This window comes from Phyllobates terribilis, unplaced genomic scaffold (genome assembly GCF_046119375.1).
Source record: "Phyllobates terribilis strain yellow unplaced genomic scaffold, ASM4611937v1 Scaffold_1__5_contigs__length_1240528914, whole genome shotgun sequence".
In the NCBI taxonomy this organism is placed as follows: domain Eukaryota; kingdom Metazoa; phylum Chordata; class Amphibia; order Anura; family Dendrobatidae; genus Phyllobates; species Phyllobates terribilis.
The window spans coordinates 895,442,020-895,456,141 of record NW_027362761.1 but is presented as its reverse complement, the minus strand read 5'-3'; the positions used below and the strand labels follow the sequence as shown (position 1 = coordinate 895,456,141).

At 43.4% G+C, this 14,122-nt stretch overlaps 1 long non-coding RNA gene across 2 annotated transcripts in view; it reads left to right on the top strand.

Moving 5' to 3' along the window:
* Positions 1–13,482, top strand: part of LOC141154635 (uncharacterized) — a 44,782-nt gene extending 31,300 nt beyond the window's left edge. For both annotated transcript variants that reach the window (XR_012247456.1, XR_012247457.1), the window contains 3 exons: positions 11,383–11,587; positions 11,884–11,969; positions 12,067–13,482. This is a non-coding gene — a long non-coding RNA (uncharacterized lncRNA). The remainder of the gene's footprint in view (positions 1–11,382; positions 11,588–11,883; positions 11,970–12,066) is intronic.
* The last annotated feature ends 640 nt before the right edge of the window (positions 13,483–14,122 follow it).

The following is a 14,122-nucleotide window of genomic DNA, read 5'->3' as shown; positions in this document are numbered from 1 at the left end:
TGTGCCTTCAGTTGAGAACCAAAATGGGAATGACAAGTGTCAAAGAATCATTTGGATAATTTGCTAGTCAGGTGAATTAAGCTGGTTTGGCAGGGTGAAGGACAGAGTTATATGTTTAGAGTATAAACTTATAGTGTATGAAGTCTTCTGCCAAATGTGATTATCAGTTGGGATGTTAAAGTCCATCTTGATGAGAGTGGGAATGTCACTGGATAGAAAGTGCAGAAGCCAGGTTGCAAAGTGATCCCGGAACCAGTGTGTTTTGCACGGAAGGCATTACACAACTGCCACTCACAGAGAGAAGGGGGGGGGGGGGGAGAGCCTGACAGGGTGGATCTCTAAATAAAAGAGCGGAATAAAAGGGGATAACCTGAAAAGCGCATTGTGAAAAAATAAGCAGGATAACAACTCTTATTTGTCTGTTCTCTGGCCTGGAGTTATGAGAAAAATGTTGCCCACCCTATGAAGTAGCGGCAGCAGTAGTGGCATCCAACTGTTGAATCCAGGTTTTAGGAGCTAGAAGGTTGTTAGTCCCACAAGGGAACTTGAACATACATTTTTTGATCACATACAGTATATAATCCACTGCATTACTAATGTAGTGCAGTGTATTGTATCTGGCTGTGAAAATTCTACTGACAGGTAGGCTATTAGACTCTGGCAGGGCATAATAGGTTTTCATAGTTGACAGACTTGGAGACCATTGTTAGGACTCAATCACTATACCAATGAATTGAAACTCATAATCGCACTGCAATGGGCCAATACAGTTACAAAGAGATCGCTGACTTTGATTAACAAGCACTTGTTCATTCTGGCATATTTATGGTTGTGCACTTGCACATACATGGTCATGAACCATACTTTGTATTATCTTCACAGGTGTATAAAATGTTATTATGTGATGTATCTAGAAGCATTGCTGAAAAATACAACGACATGTAGCATGCCAATGAGTCTCATCCTTTTGGCTAGAAAAGCCCTTCTCTACCAAGACCTGACTCTTCTTTCTTTGACAGAGAAAAGGTTACAAAAAATTATATCAATGTGAACATGAGCTATTCATTTTTTTTTCAAGAATATGTTTTCCTATTTGCTTTGTAAATACACTTTAACATATTTTTACAATTTGTATTTTCTAGAGACGATAATGTCAGCCAGGTGCATAAGAATCTAGCAGCACACGACTGTTACAGAATGATGACACTACACTGTAAATGCTTTCTCACTAATATAAGTTAATTGAAAACTGTTTACGGCACAGGAGAACTTGACCATTACCCTTTATGTATCATTACTGCAATATGAGTTGACTGTTCATTATTAAATCATGTAAACCATTTACATTTATATGACTTTATGACTTTCTGGTTCAAGAATCTTTATTGTAAATACCAGATATTTATACATTGACAGTGAAGTGTTGAGATAGACTTCTAAAAGCACACGCAAAGGATTAACTCATTGACCTGATTCTGATATAATTTACTGCTTAAAGGGCTATGTCCACAGGATATCCTATAAATTCCTGATATGTTCTGGGACCCTCACCTATTGAGGTAAAATGACCTCCTTACACCTTATTCCTTTGCACCATTCTTGTGCTGTAGAGGGTTGTATTTCTCTCAATAAGGCTACATTCACATGAGCATATAAAAAAATTGTTCGCTTTTCATCCAGAAAAAAAGGCGCTTTTTCATCTATATTGTCATCTGTATGCAATCCATATAACATCCGTTTTCATACATCAACGGTTACTGAAAGACTAAGTGTATGTACACACGTTGAGTATTTGATTGCAGAAATTTCTGCAACTTTTCTGCATCTCTTGGCAGGAAAACGCAGCTTCAAAAACATTGTGTTTGTGCTGCATTTTTACCAAGTTTTTGCCAGTGTTTTTTCAGTGCATTCAATGGGTAAAAAACGCAGGCAAAAACGCAGAATTGACATGCTGCAGATTATTTTCTGCACCAAATCTGCAAGTCAAAAATACTCAACGTGTGCATGACACTTCAGGCTTCTCATTCACTTTGCTGGCATCAGGTTTTGCTTCAGGATTTGTCATAAATCTGCGCAGAAAAAAATGCGACAAAAACACACCAAATCTGCAACGTGTGCACACAGCCTAAGGGTATGTGAACACAACATCTTTGTCTGGTGGATTTTGCCTGCAACCTACCCAAAAAAGCACATTTTCCTAAAGTGTCTTCTACTTCAAAAATGTAGGTACATCAACATCTGTACGCACAACCAATTTTTCAGACAGGTTACGGGGAGTAACTCATCTGAAAAACTACTAAATGAACACTAGAAAATATGAACATATGCACTGCAATGAAAAAATGGCTTGCTCTGTGTATAGTCAAGTTTTTGATGTTCTTTTAACCACTTCAGGTTTTAAAGATGCAAAATACAAAGTGGTTGTAAGAAGTGACTGGTACATTCTTCAGGCTGCATTTAGAAACCGCTCACTAGTTTATTCGATACAATTTAAATAAAAAGCTGGCAGTCAAAAGATGTTGGAAAAAATGACTGAAAAGACGCAAATATAGATGCTTTTGGACAAAAGACTCCAGCATGTCGTGAAGTGTCTTCCACTTGAAATATTTGTTGGGTTTGCAGATGTGGCGCCCCTGAGGGTTCAGTTGCCACAGAGATACTGCACCTCACCCCGAGGTTTGGTGTCTCCCTTCTCTCAGGTAAGATGGGAGTGCTGCACGGAACCCCAAACACCTGCATCCATCACTACACTGCTCCAGGCCGGCTGGAGGGGCAACATGCAGAGCGCAGCTGCTGAGCCCTGTCCCTGGCTGGAGTGGGGGGAACCCAAAGGTAGGGGGAACCAATAGTGGGTGTGGGTGGAGGAAGCAGATACAGTAAGCACTTATACAGTAGATATAAAAGAGAAGCCATTAGAGTGAGGTCAGTTGGTAGTGAGAGTCGTTCTAGTGAGGGCTGTTCAGAGGAACAGTCCCGGAGCAGAGGCTCATCAGGAGCTCTGCTCCACAAGTTAGGGCCTAGGATAGAGGCCCCGGAAGGGAGCAGGGAGTAGGCTCCGTTCTAAGGAAAGGATCCCAGGGGTACGGCGCGTGCAGGACGGCACCCGTACGCCCCGCTCCTGCCAGGTGTCAGGAGGGATCGGTTGCTTCATTCTAATCTCCAGGGGGTCAGGTTGGTCCCGAATCCGACGTACAGGAAGGACTTCAGCATACCCAAGCAGGATTGAGAGTGGGCAGCGCAGGGCAGCAGGGAGAAGGACCAAGTGTAAAGACGGTCAAAGTAGGAACACGAGAAAGTGGGGTTCCGCCAGGCATTCTTAAGCTGCCTGAAGAGGGATTGAACTCCTGTCCGGTGAACGCGGTGCGACGAGGGAGGCCTTCACCTGTGAAGTTCACTTGTGATTTGCCTAAGAACTGTAAGTAAAATCTTGGACGACTGCATCGAACTGCCTCCGACAGTTTCTTCACCGGTGCCATTCCTCCTCCCCCGCACTATAACGCCCAGCGCACCATTCATCTATTTTACACTGCCCTGAGGCCCGCTCCGCCTGTGGGGAGCCGTACCAACTTTAGCTGCCCTGACTAGTGATGACGAGCATGCTCGCCACTGCTCAGTACTCGCCCGAGCATCTCAGTACTCGAGATGCTCGGAGCTCGCCGAATACTTTGGAGATGCTCGGGCGGGAGCTCGGGTCCCCATCCTGCATGTTTGGCGATATTTAGAGCACCAATCATGCAGGGATTGTCTGCCACTCACTGTAATGTCACAGTCATGGTGGTTGTGGCTTTACAGTGATTGCCCAAATCAATGGGAACAGTGCTCACAGTGAAACATGAAAAGCCGGCAATTCATCAGCGGCATACACCGGTACCCGACAATTTAGAACAGAAAGAATAGAGCATCACACATAGATTAGATAGATAGAAACATGTCAGTCACATATACAGTATAATAAGTACAGTGACAGTGTTGGTTACTGTACTTGTTATTTAGTGTTAAAATAAAGGATTTATTAAAAAAAAAATAATAGTGTTTTTGTCTCTTTAAAAAAGCCGGCCGGCAATTCATCAGCAGCATACATGCCTGCGCTCTGCAGTGTCTATGAAGGATGGCATGCTGGATGGCAGCGCTCAGCTGCGATCCAGCCTGTCATCTCAATGCCATCCCAGCGTGGGAGAATTCTCCTGCTCAAGCGGTGAGCGCAGGAGAATTCTCCCACGCTATCAGTGACGTGCATGAGGTGAGCTGAGTTCATTAGACATGAACTCGGCTCATCTGGATGCCGTCACAGCGAGACACTGAGGAGCGCAAGAATGCCTGCGCTTCTCAGTGTCTGCGGCATGGCAAGCTGGATGTCAGCTTTCTGCTTCCATCCAGCCTGTCATGTGAATATAGCAGAGCTGGAGCCGTCCTGGGAACCATGGAAAGGTAAGGATGAGATTGGCGTGATGGTAAGTATGGTTTAATTTAGAACATTAAAGAATTGTGTGTTTATTTCAATTAAAGGACTTTATTCTGGGTGTTTGTGTTTTTTTTTAACTTTGACTATGGGGTTAGTAATGGGGGTGTCTTATAGATGCCTCTCCATTACTAACCTGGGCTTGATGTCAGCTGGCATTATAAGCTGACATCAACCCCAGCCCTATTACCCCACTGCCACTGCTACAGGGCAGTGGGAAGAGCGAGGCTAAGTGCCAGAATTGGCACATCCTATGGATGCGCCATTTGTGGGGCAGCTGACGTCTGGTATTTCTAGCCTGGGAGGTGGCCAATATTCATGGCACCCTACCTGGGCTATTAATATCAGCCCCCAGCTGTCTGCCTAGCCTTTGCTAGCTATTAAAATAGGGGAGACCCCACGTCATTTTTTTGGGGGGGTCCCCCATTTTAATAGCTGGTAAAGGCTAGGTATTCGGCTGGGGGCTGATATTAGTAGCCTGGGAAGCTCCGTGGGTATTACCCCCTTCCCAGGCTTCAAACATCTGCCCCAGCCATCTGCTTAACCTCCGCTAGAGACTAAAATTACGGGGAACCCCACGCCAATTTTTTTTTTAATAAATCTTTTATTTTAACACTAAATGACAAGTACAGTAATCAACACTATCACTGTACTTATTATATATGTGACTGACATGTTTCTATCTATCTAATCTATGTGTGATGCTCTATTCTTTCTGTTCTAAATTGTCTGGTGCCGGTGTATGCTGTTGATGAATTGCCGGCCGGCTTTTTTAAAGAGACAAAAACACTATTATTTTTTTTTTAATAAATCCTTTATTTTAACACTAAATAACAAGTACAGTAACCAACACTGTGACTGTACTAATTATATATGTGACTGACATGTTTCTATCTATCTAATCTATGTGTGATGCTCTATTCTTTCTGTTCTAAATTGTCTGGTACCGGTGTATGCTGCTGATGAATTGCCGGCTGGCTTTTTTAAAGAGACGGGTGCATGAAAATCGGAGGGCACTAGTGTGTTCCAAGTGCCCTGCTATGTTTTTCATGCACCCTCCTATATACCCTGCCTGCCTGTCTGCCTATATATTCTGCCTGCCTGACGTTTAATTGAGCACTGTTCCCATCGATTTGGGCAATTTTTGACCTTCTGCAGACCGCTGGGGGGGGGCCACCAGAAAAATGCTTGAGTTTCCCATAGACTTACATTGGGCTCGTTGCTCGGGTCGAGCACCCGAGTCTGACATCTGCCTCAGAGGACTGTAGCAGTGCTGGTGATCCTCACCAGACACCTCAGGTGGCGTCACGAACTCTCTGAACTTTTTACTAATTAGTGATACCCCTTTGTGCACTGACTGCCCTGGGCCAGCCACCGTAATAACTTCCAAAAAGTACCCCACGGCCCTGGGGGCGAGTCACAGACATTTAAAGGGAACCTGTCAACAGGATTTTGCTAAGTAAACTACATGCAGTGTCATATTGGGGCTGCTGCACTGATTAATATGATACATGAGGTGAAGAAATCTGTCTTGTGGTTCTTGTGTAATCAGTGTTTGCAGTTTTGTGTTAATAATATGCTTGTGCTCCGGGAGGGACTGTAGGTAGGGTCTTATCCTGGTGCTCTAGGCCAGATCAGCAAGAAAAGACCTGCGCACAGGCCGGCCCCGAAGCACAAGTATGTTCCTCATCACAGAGACAGCCAGCCAGAGAGAGACAGATAGACAGAGAGACAGATAGACAGCCAGAGAGGGAGAGAGATAGATAGACAGCCAGGGAGGGAGAGAGACAAATAGACAGCCAGAGATGGAGAGAGACAGATAGACAGTCAGAGACAAAGAGAGCGAGATAGACAGCCAGAGAGGCAGAGAGACAAACAGCCAGAGAGGGAGAGAAACAGATAGACAGCCAGAGAGGGAGAGAGACATCCAGAGACAGATAGACAGCCAGAGACATAGAGAAAGTGAGAGACAGACAGAGACAGATAGACAGCCAGACAGAGAGACAGATGGAAAGGGAGAGAGACAGATAGACAGCCAGAGAGGTAGAGAGACAGATAGCCAGAGACAGAGAGACAACCAGAGGCAAAGAGACTCATAGACAGCCAGAGACAGAGAGACAGATAGACAGCCAGAAAGAGAGACAGACAGCCAGAGAGAGATACAGCCAGCCAGAGAGAGACACAGCCAGCCAGAGAGAGAGACATAGCCAACCAGAGAGAGACAGCCAGCTAGAGTCTCTCTGTACATGATGAGGAACATACTTGTGTTTCAGGGCGGGCTTATGAGCAAGTCTTTTCTTGCTGATCTGGCCTAGCGCACCAAGATAAGACCCTGCCTACAGTCCCGCCCCGAAGCACGAGATTCTCATTAATTGAAAACTGCAAACACTGATTACAGAAGAACCACAAAACGGATTTCTTCTCCTCAGGTATCATTTTAACTAGTGCAACAGCCCCAATATGACACTGCCTGTAGCTTACTTAGCAAAATCCTGCTTACAGGTTTCCTTTAAAAGACATGGCATGCACATACTCTAAGAGCGCACATATCCTAAGAGTACACATGCTCTTTAGATAATAGGCCCCCATACACAGTAGATTAATGTCGGCCGAACCTGCTGATGGGCTCAGCTGGCAGTTTAATGTGTATGGGAGTATCTCTGACTGATGATGTTGGGAGAGATAATGATCTGTCATGTCGCATTTTGAACTGCAGATTCTTTTGTTCTCTAACAGATAAACTACCATCAGCGATATCTAGCAGTGATGCTCTTGGGTCTGGGAGAGCGGGCGAGAGTCAGGCAAGATAGATGCTGGCCGAACTTTGATCTCCACACAGCCCCCACCTGATACTGCCCCCTAGTCACACTGTCCCTCCAATGCTTCCCCTACTCCATATTCAGCCCTCTCTTCACATTTTCCCCACCACACTGCTCCTTCTTCATACATAGACCACTCTTCACACTGTGACACCGTGTTGACCAGTCTTCATACTGAGCCCTCTCTTCATACTGCCCCCACACTATTCCTCTCCATACTGAACCACCTCTTCACACTGTCTCTGCAATGCTTCCCTCTTTTTATACTGAACCACCTCTACATACTGTCCCCCATGCTGCCCCGCTCTCCATACTGAGCCACCCATGCTGCCTAAGTCTACACTGATCCCCCCATGTTGTCCCTTCTCAATTCTGAGCTCCTCATGCTGTCTTTTCTCCATACTGAAAACACCATGCTACTGCCCCACACACTACTCCTTCTCCATACTGAGCCTTCATGCAGCCCCTTCTCAATTCTGAACCCCCCATGCTGCCCTCTCTCTATACGGATAAACTGAGCCCCCCATACTATCCTTTCTTTATATTGAGCCCCCATGCCGCCCCATAATGAGCCCTCTCTTTATATTGTCCCCACAACACTGATCTCTCTTCATACTGAGACCACTCTTCACAATGTGCCCCCCATGTTGCCCCTCTTCATACTGAGCCCTCTCTTCACACTGTCCCTTCACATTTCCCTCTTCATACTGAGCCTCCCATGCTTCCTCTTCTCCATACTGAACCCATCATGCTGCTCCTTCTCTATACTGAGCTCCCCACACTGCCATTCTCCATATTGAGCTCACCACGCTACCCCTTCTCCATTCTGAATCACCTCTACTGCCAGTTCTCTATACTGAGCCCCCCTTGCCAGACTATCTCTCTACTGAGCTCCCCATGCTGCTTCTTTTCCATACTGGACCCCAATGCAACCCCTTCTCCATACTGAGCCCCCTATGCTACCCCCTTTATATACTGAGCAGGAAATGCTACCCCTCTCCATACTGAGCCCACACACTGTCAACTCTGCATACTGAACCCCCCATGCTGTCATTTCTCCTTACTGAGCCCTCTACAATGTCACCTCTCCATACTGAGCTAACCATGCTGCCCCCTCTCCATAATACTTTCATAGATACAATGTTGAAGGTTAACTTAAGTCCATCGAGTTCAACCTATACCCTAAAATGTTGATCCAGATGGAGGCTATACGGCAATCAGACTAGTTCCCTGGATGAACGCCCCATCACAGACTCTAGTGTCCAATATCATATTTATCAAGAAGGGCATGCAGGCCCTTCTTTAATTTTTAGTAATGAATCAACCATTACAACATCATGTTGCAGAGTTCCATAGTCTCACTGCTCTTACAGTAAATAATGTGCGTCTTTGATTATGATTAAAGCTTCTTCTTTCCCCTAGATGTAGAGGCTGCCCCCATGTCCCCTTCGCAGGCCTAAGTGTAAAAAGATCATTAGAAAGATCTCTGAACTGTTGACTCATATATTTGTACATTGCAATAAGATCGCCCCTAAGCCACCGTTTTTCCAAACTGAATAACCCCAAGTTTAATCACCTATCTTGGTATTGCAGTCCACCCATTCTTTTAAAGGGTACCGGTCACCAGAAAAAAATGCTATCAACCTGCAGATATGGGGTTAATCTGCAGGTTAATAGCGTTACTAACCTGCCGGTGCCTGCACGTATCCCAACGCTGCAAGGAGAAAATTAACTTTATTCTCCACTGCTGCATTTGGTTTCAGTCACAGTGGTGGTGCTGGCGCCACCACCGTTCAGAGCTAGTGTCAGTCAGGGCCATGGGGTGTAGTTACAGAGGGGAGTGTTCTCAGAGCGATGACTGAACCAGCGCAGGCGCCAGGCAGGGCAGCACGGTGGCTCAGTGGTTAGCACTGCAGCCTTGCAGTGCTGGGGTCCTGGTTTGAAATTCCACCAAGGACAACCTCTGCAAGGAGTTTGTATGTTCTCCCCGTGTTTGCATGGGTTTCCTCCGGGTTCTTCGGTTTCCTCCCACACGCCAAAGACATACTAATAGGGAATGTAGATTGTGAGCCCCAATGGGGACGGTCCCAATAATGTTGTAAATTGTCTGAATTTTAAAGCGCTGCGGAATTTGTTGGCGCTATATAAATAAAAAGATTATTATTAACGCTATTAACCTGCAGATTAATCACATATCTGCAAGTTAATAGCATTTTTTCTGGCGACAGGTTCCCTTTAATAACCTTGGTTTCTCTTCTCTGCACCTGCTCTAGTTCAGCTGTATCCTTCTTATACACTGGAGACCAAAATTCTACACAATACTATAAGTGTGACCGCACTAGTGACTTGTATAGAGGCAAAACTATGTTCTGGTCATGAATATCTATGCCTCTTTTAATGCATCCCATTATATTACTTGCCAGGGCAGCGGCTGCCTGACGATCACTAAAGGTGAGTTTGCCGTTAACCAATACACCCAAGTTTTTCCAGTGACAGTTTTGCCCAGTGTTTTACAATTAAGCATATAATTATACATTTTATTTCCTCTGCCCAAGTGCATTACCTTACATTTATCTACATTAAACTTCAGTTGCCACTTCTCAGCCAAAACCTCCAGCTTACATAAATCCTTCTGTAATATTAAATTATCCTCCTCTGTACTGATTACCCTGCAGAGTTCAGTATCATCTGCAAATATTGTAATTCTACTCTGTAGAATATGTTGGCCCAAGTGCAATACGATTTTTTTTACACATATCACTTAGACCAAAAATACGGCTGTGTACATGAGGCCTTACCCAGATGCTGCCCTCATTTGTCAACTATCCTCCAGCAGGCTGTGAATGGGCACAGTTACGTGTCCCAGGTCCTAGAGTTTAAATGTGGCAGGTAAGAGGTTTCCCTGGCACTCCATGTGGCTCACACCACACAGCCCAGCACTCCCCTGGTAGCATTGTGCTATATATCTTTGTTGCACCAGTCATCTAGTAGTGACAGTAATACATTGCCACTCAGCACTTTATAACATATATTACGTTAAAGGACAGAGAAAAATAAAATATTCATTAACTGAAATGACATTAATGATCCTGTGTAAGAAAGTTGTATTGTAGAGATATACCATCTGTTGTGTGATAAAAAAATGGAAAATTTAAAAAATAACCTGTTCAGGGAGAAGTTATTGAAAATAATATAATTTATGATTAACTCATTTGTGACACATTGATTCTCTAATAATATGTTGGACACAAATGTGCTGATATGATGTTAATAATGAAATTTCAATCCCTCTGTATGGAAAAGTAAAGCTGTGCCACCAGATTATCTCCAGCTTCAAATTATAAGCAGAATTATAGTATATATGAAATACACTGCATAGATATAAGAACGGAGAGTCCTATCCCTTTAAATTCTGTATTTTACATTACACTGGTCAGCAGCCAATAGGATCGCTGCATTTGAATTCGAAAATAAAGCAAACTGTCAATCATCCTCAGTCTGTTACAGGACAGTGAGCAGTGAAGATGGATGTCAGTGAGTGCTCCCATCCCATCATCTGATGTAACTGACTCTGATTTATCTCATCTCCCTGACGCTTCATTCATGTTATCTGGAAGCCGCTGATGATTTTATAATTTCACCTAAACTTAAAATAGGAGAGAAACTGGGCAGAGCAGACAAATCTGCCTCAATGGCTGTTGTCAGTAGGGGGAGCTATAAGCATAATATAAATCTACTTGTGCACTGCACTCCCCCTAGTGGCTGCAGGAAAGCAAAATTGTATCATAAGGTCACACAGACACTCTGCTGCCAGTATTATTTATTGAGGGACCTTTTTTGCAACTATTGTTAATGGGATTAGTGTTCTGGCACTGTTAATGGGGGTTAGGCTTTATGTGGTGCACCATATGTTTTGCATGTGGTGTTACCTACACTGGTGCCTCTACTGTGAGGAGACTCTACAAACATGCTCCATGTGGTCATATTGCCTGCATGTATGAGTGTAATGGGGGTCCGATGCCGGGGGGATATTCACTATGAATATGTGTGAAAGCTGCGGTATTTGTGTCTTTATTAGAAATATAATCTTTTTTGGATTCACAGGTTTTCCGATGGCTTCTACATAAGAGGATATATACAGGATGGCAGCGAACCGCAGATCTCTGGGGGTCATCAGCTTTATTATAACCAGACCCCTTGTCTTATTCTCCATCCCTGAGGAGTGATAAGTGGACACTCACCGCATTCTGTTTTCTTTAGGACGTTTACCTCCGCCAAGAATGTGTCTTCGGACCTGGACACTTCTCATGTGAGATTATTCTTAAATAAAAAGAATTCCCAGTTAATCTGAAAATATAGTACCATACCTTTAATCCAGCATGTAATAATCCAGAACATCTATTAATCCAGCACAGAATTGCAACACCATGTACACTGAGCAGAAAGTCAGAAAATAGTTTTCAATAGTAGATTGTATGCTTTTCTATGCTCGGAATGATGGTAACGTTAATGTTAGGTTAAAGGAATTCTCCTGTAATTTTAATGATTTGATGTCTTTGGACATTGTATAATTGATCCCATTATTTGCTTATGTTTTCTTTCTAGCTTATCCCAGCACAAAGGAAGAGAGAGAACGACTACTTCTCATCTATTGTACCAGATTCCTGCCGTCACCGATCTTCAAGATGAAGGTCACTGATCATACCGTATATTATGTTGTCCATGTTCTGTCCATAGATGTAAAAGATCGTCTCAATAGGCAACTAACTGAATCTATTCTTTTCTTAGCGCCTCATGCCGACCAACCGTGAAGCTCAGAAGAAATATCTGCCATATCCTTTAGATGAAAAAAAAATCCGAGCCGACATCAATGACGCCAGAAGAGCCAAAAGAAGAGGAGATGAAGATGTCCAAGGAGGCAATGAAATATCGGGAGGTAAAAGAGCTTGAAGAAGATGAGGCAGAAGACACCTAAAAAAGACGGAAAGAAGATGAAGATAAGAAGGCATCAGAAGCAAAAGAAGATCAGCAACTGGAGCAGAAGAGTTCAGAACCAGCCGGCACGAAAACAGAAGATTCGCCAGCAGTCCATCCTCCAATACATTAACACCAAACTCAGGGGAAGAAGAAATATCATCTGGACCATCCTCCTCAAACCAATGAAACGCTGATGGACTGTATGGAATCAACATTCCAGCTGTAGTAATATCGACAGCTTCAAATTTAATATTAACCACTTCGCGCCAGAGCCTGTTTTTGCCTTCGTGACCAGGCCAATTTTTTCAATTCTGACCACTGTCACTTTATGAAGTAATTACTCTGGAACGCTTCAACGGATTCCACTGATTCTGTTTTTTTCATGACATATTGTACTTCATGATAGTGGTAAAATTTCTTCGATATCACTTGCGTTTATTTGTGAAAAAATCGGAAATTTGGCGAAAATTTAGAAAATTTTGCAATTTTCAAATTTTTAATTTTTATGCCCTTAAATCAGAGAGATATGTCACACAAAATAGTTAATAAATAACATTTCCCACATGTCTACTTTACATCAGCAAAATTTTGGAACCAACATTTTTTTTGTTAGGAAGCTATAAGGGTTAAAAGTTGACCAGCGATTTCTCATTTTTCCAGCAAAATTTACAAAAACATTTTTTTAGGGAACACATCTAATTTGAAGTGACTTTGAGGGGCCTTTATGACAGAAAATACCCAAAAGTGACACCATTATAAAAACTGAACCCCTCAAGGTGCTCAAAACCACATTCAAGAAGTTTATTAACCCTTCAGGTGTTTCACGGGAATTTTTGGAATGTGGAATAAAACAATGAACATTTAACTTTTTTTCACAAAAATGTTACTTTGGACCCAATTTTTTTATTTTCACCAGGGTAACAGGAAAAAATGGACTACACAATTTGTAGTGCAATTTCTCATGAGCACGCTGATACCCCATATGTGAGGGAAAACCACTATTTGGGTGCAGGGTTCGGAAGGGAAGGAGCGCCATTAGACTTTTTGAATGTAAATTTGTTTGAATAATTAGCGGACGCCATGTTGCATTTGGAGAGCTCCTGATGTGCCTAAACAGTGGAAATCCCCCACAAGTGACACCATTTTGGAAACTAGACCCCTTAGGGAACTTATCTAGATGTGTGGTGAGCACCTTGAACCCCCAGGTGCTTCACAGAAGTTTATAATATTGAGCTGTAAAAATAAAATTTTCACATTTTTCCCGCAAAAACGTTTTTCATCCCTTAATTTTGCATTATCATAAGGGTAATAGGAGAAATTGCACCATGAAATTTGTTGTGCAATTTCTCCTGAACATGCTGATACCCCATATGTGGAGGAAAACCACTGTTTGGGCGCACGGCAGGGTTTCGAAGGGAAGGAGCGCCATTTGACTTTTTGATTGTAAAATTTGCTTGAATAATTAGCGGACGCTATGTTGCGTTTGGGGAGCCCCTGATGTGCCTAAACAATGGAAACCCCCCACAAGTGACACCATTTTGGAAACTAGACCCCTCAGGGAACTTATCTAGATGTGTGGTGAGCACCCTGAACCCCCAAGTGCTTTACAGAAGTTTATAACATGGAGCCGTGAAAATAAAAAAATCTAACTTTTTCCATAAAAATGATCTTTTCGCCCCAATTTTTTTATTTTCACAAGGGTAAGAGGAGAAAATGGACCCCAAAAACTTTTTTGCAATTTCTCCTGAGTACGCCAATACCCCATATGTGGGGAAAATACAGTGTTTGGGCGCACGGCAGAGTTCAGAAGGGAAGTGTGACTTTTTGAACGCAAAATTGGCTGGAATTGAGAGCGGACGCCATGTTG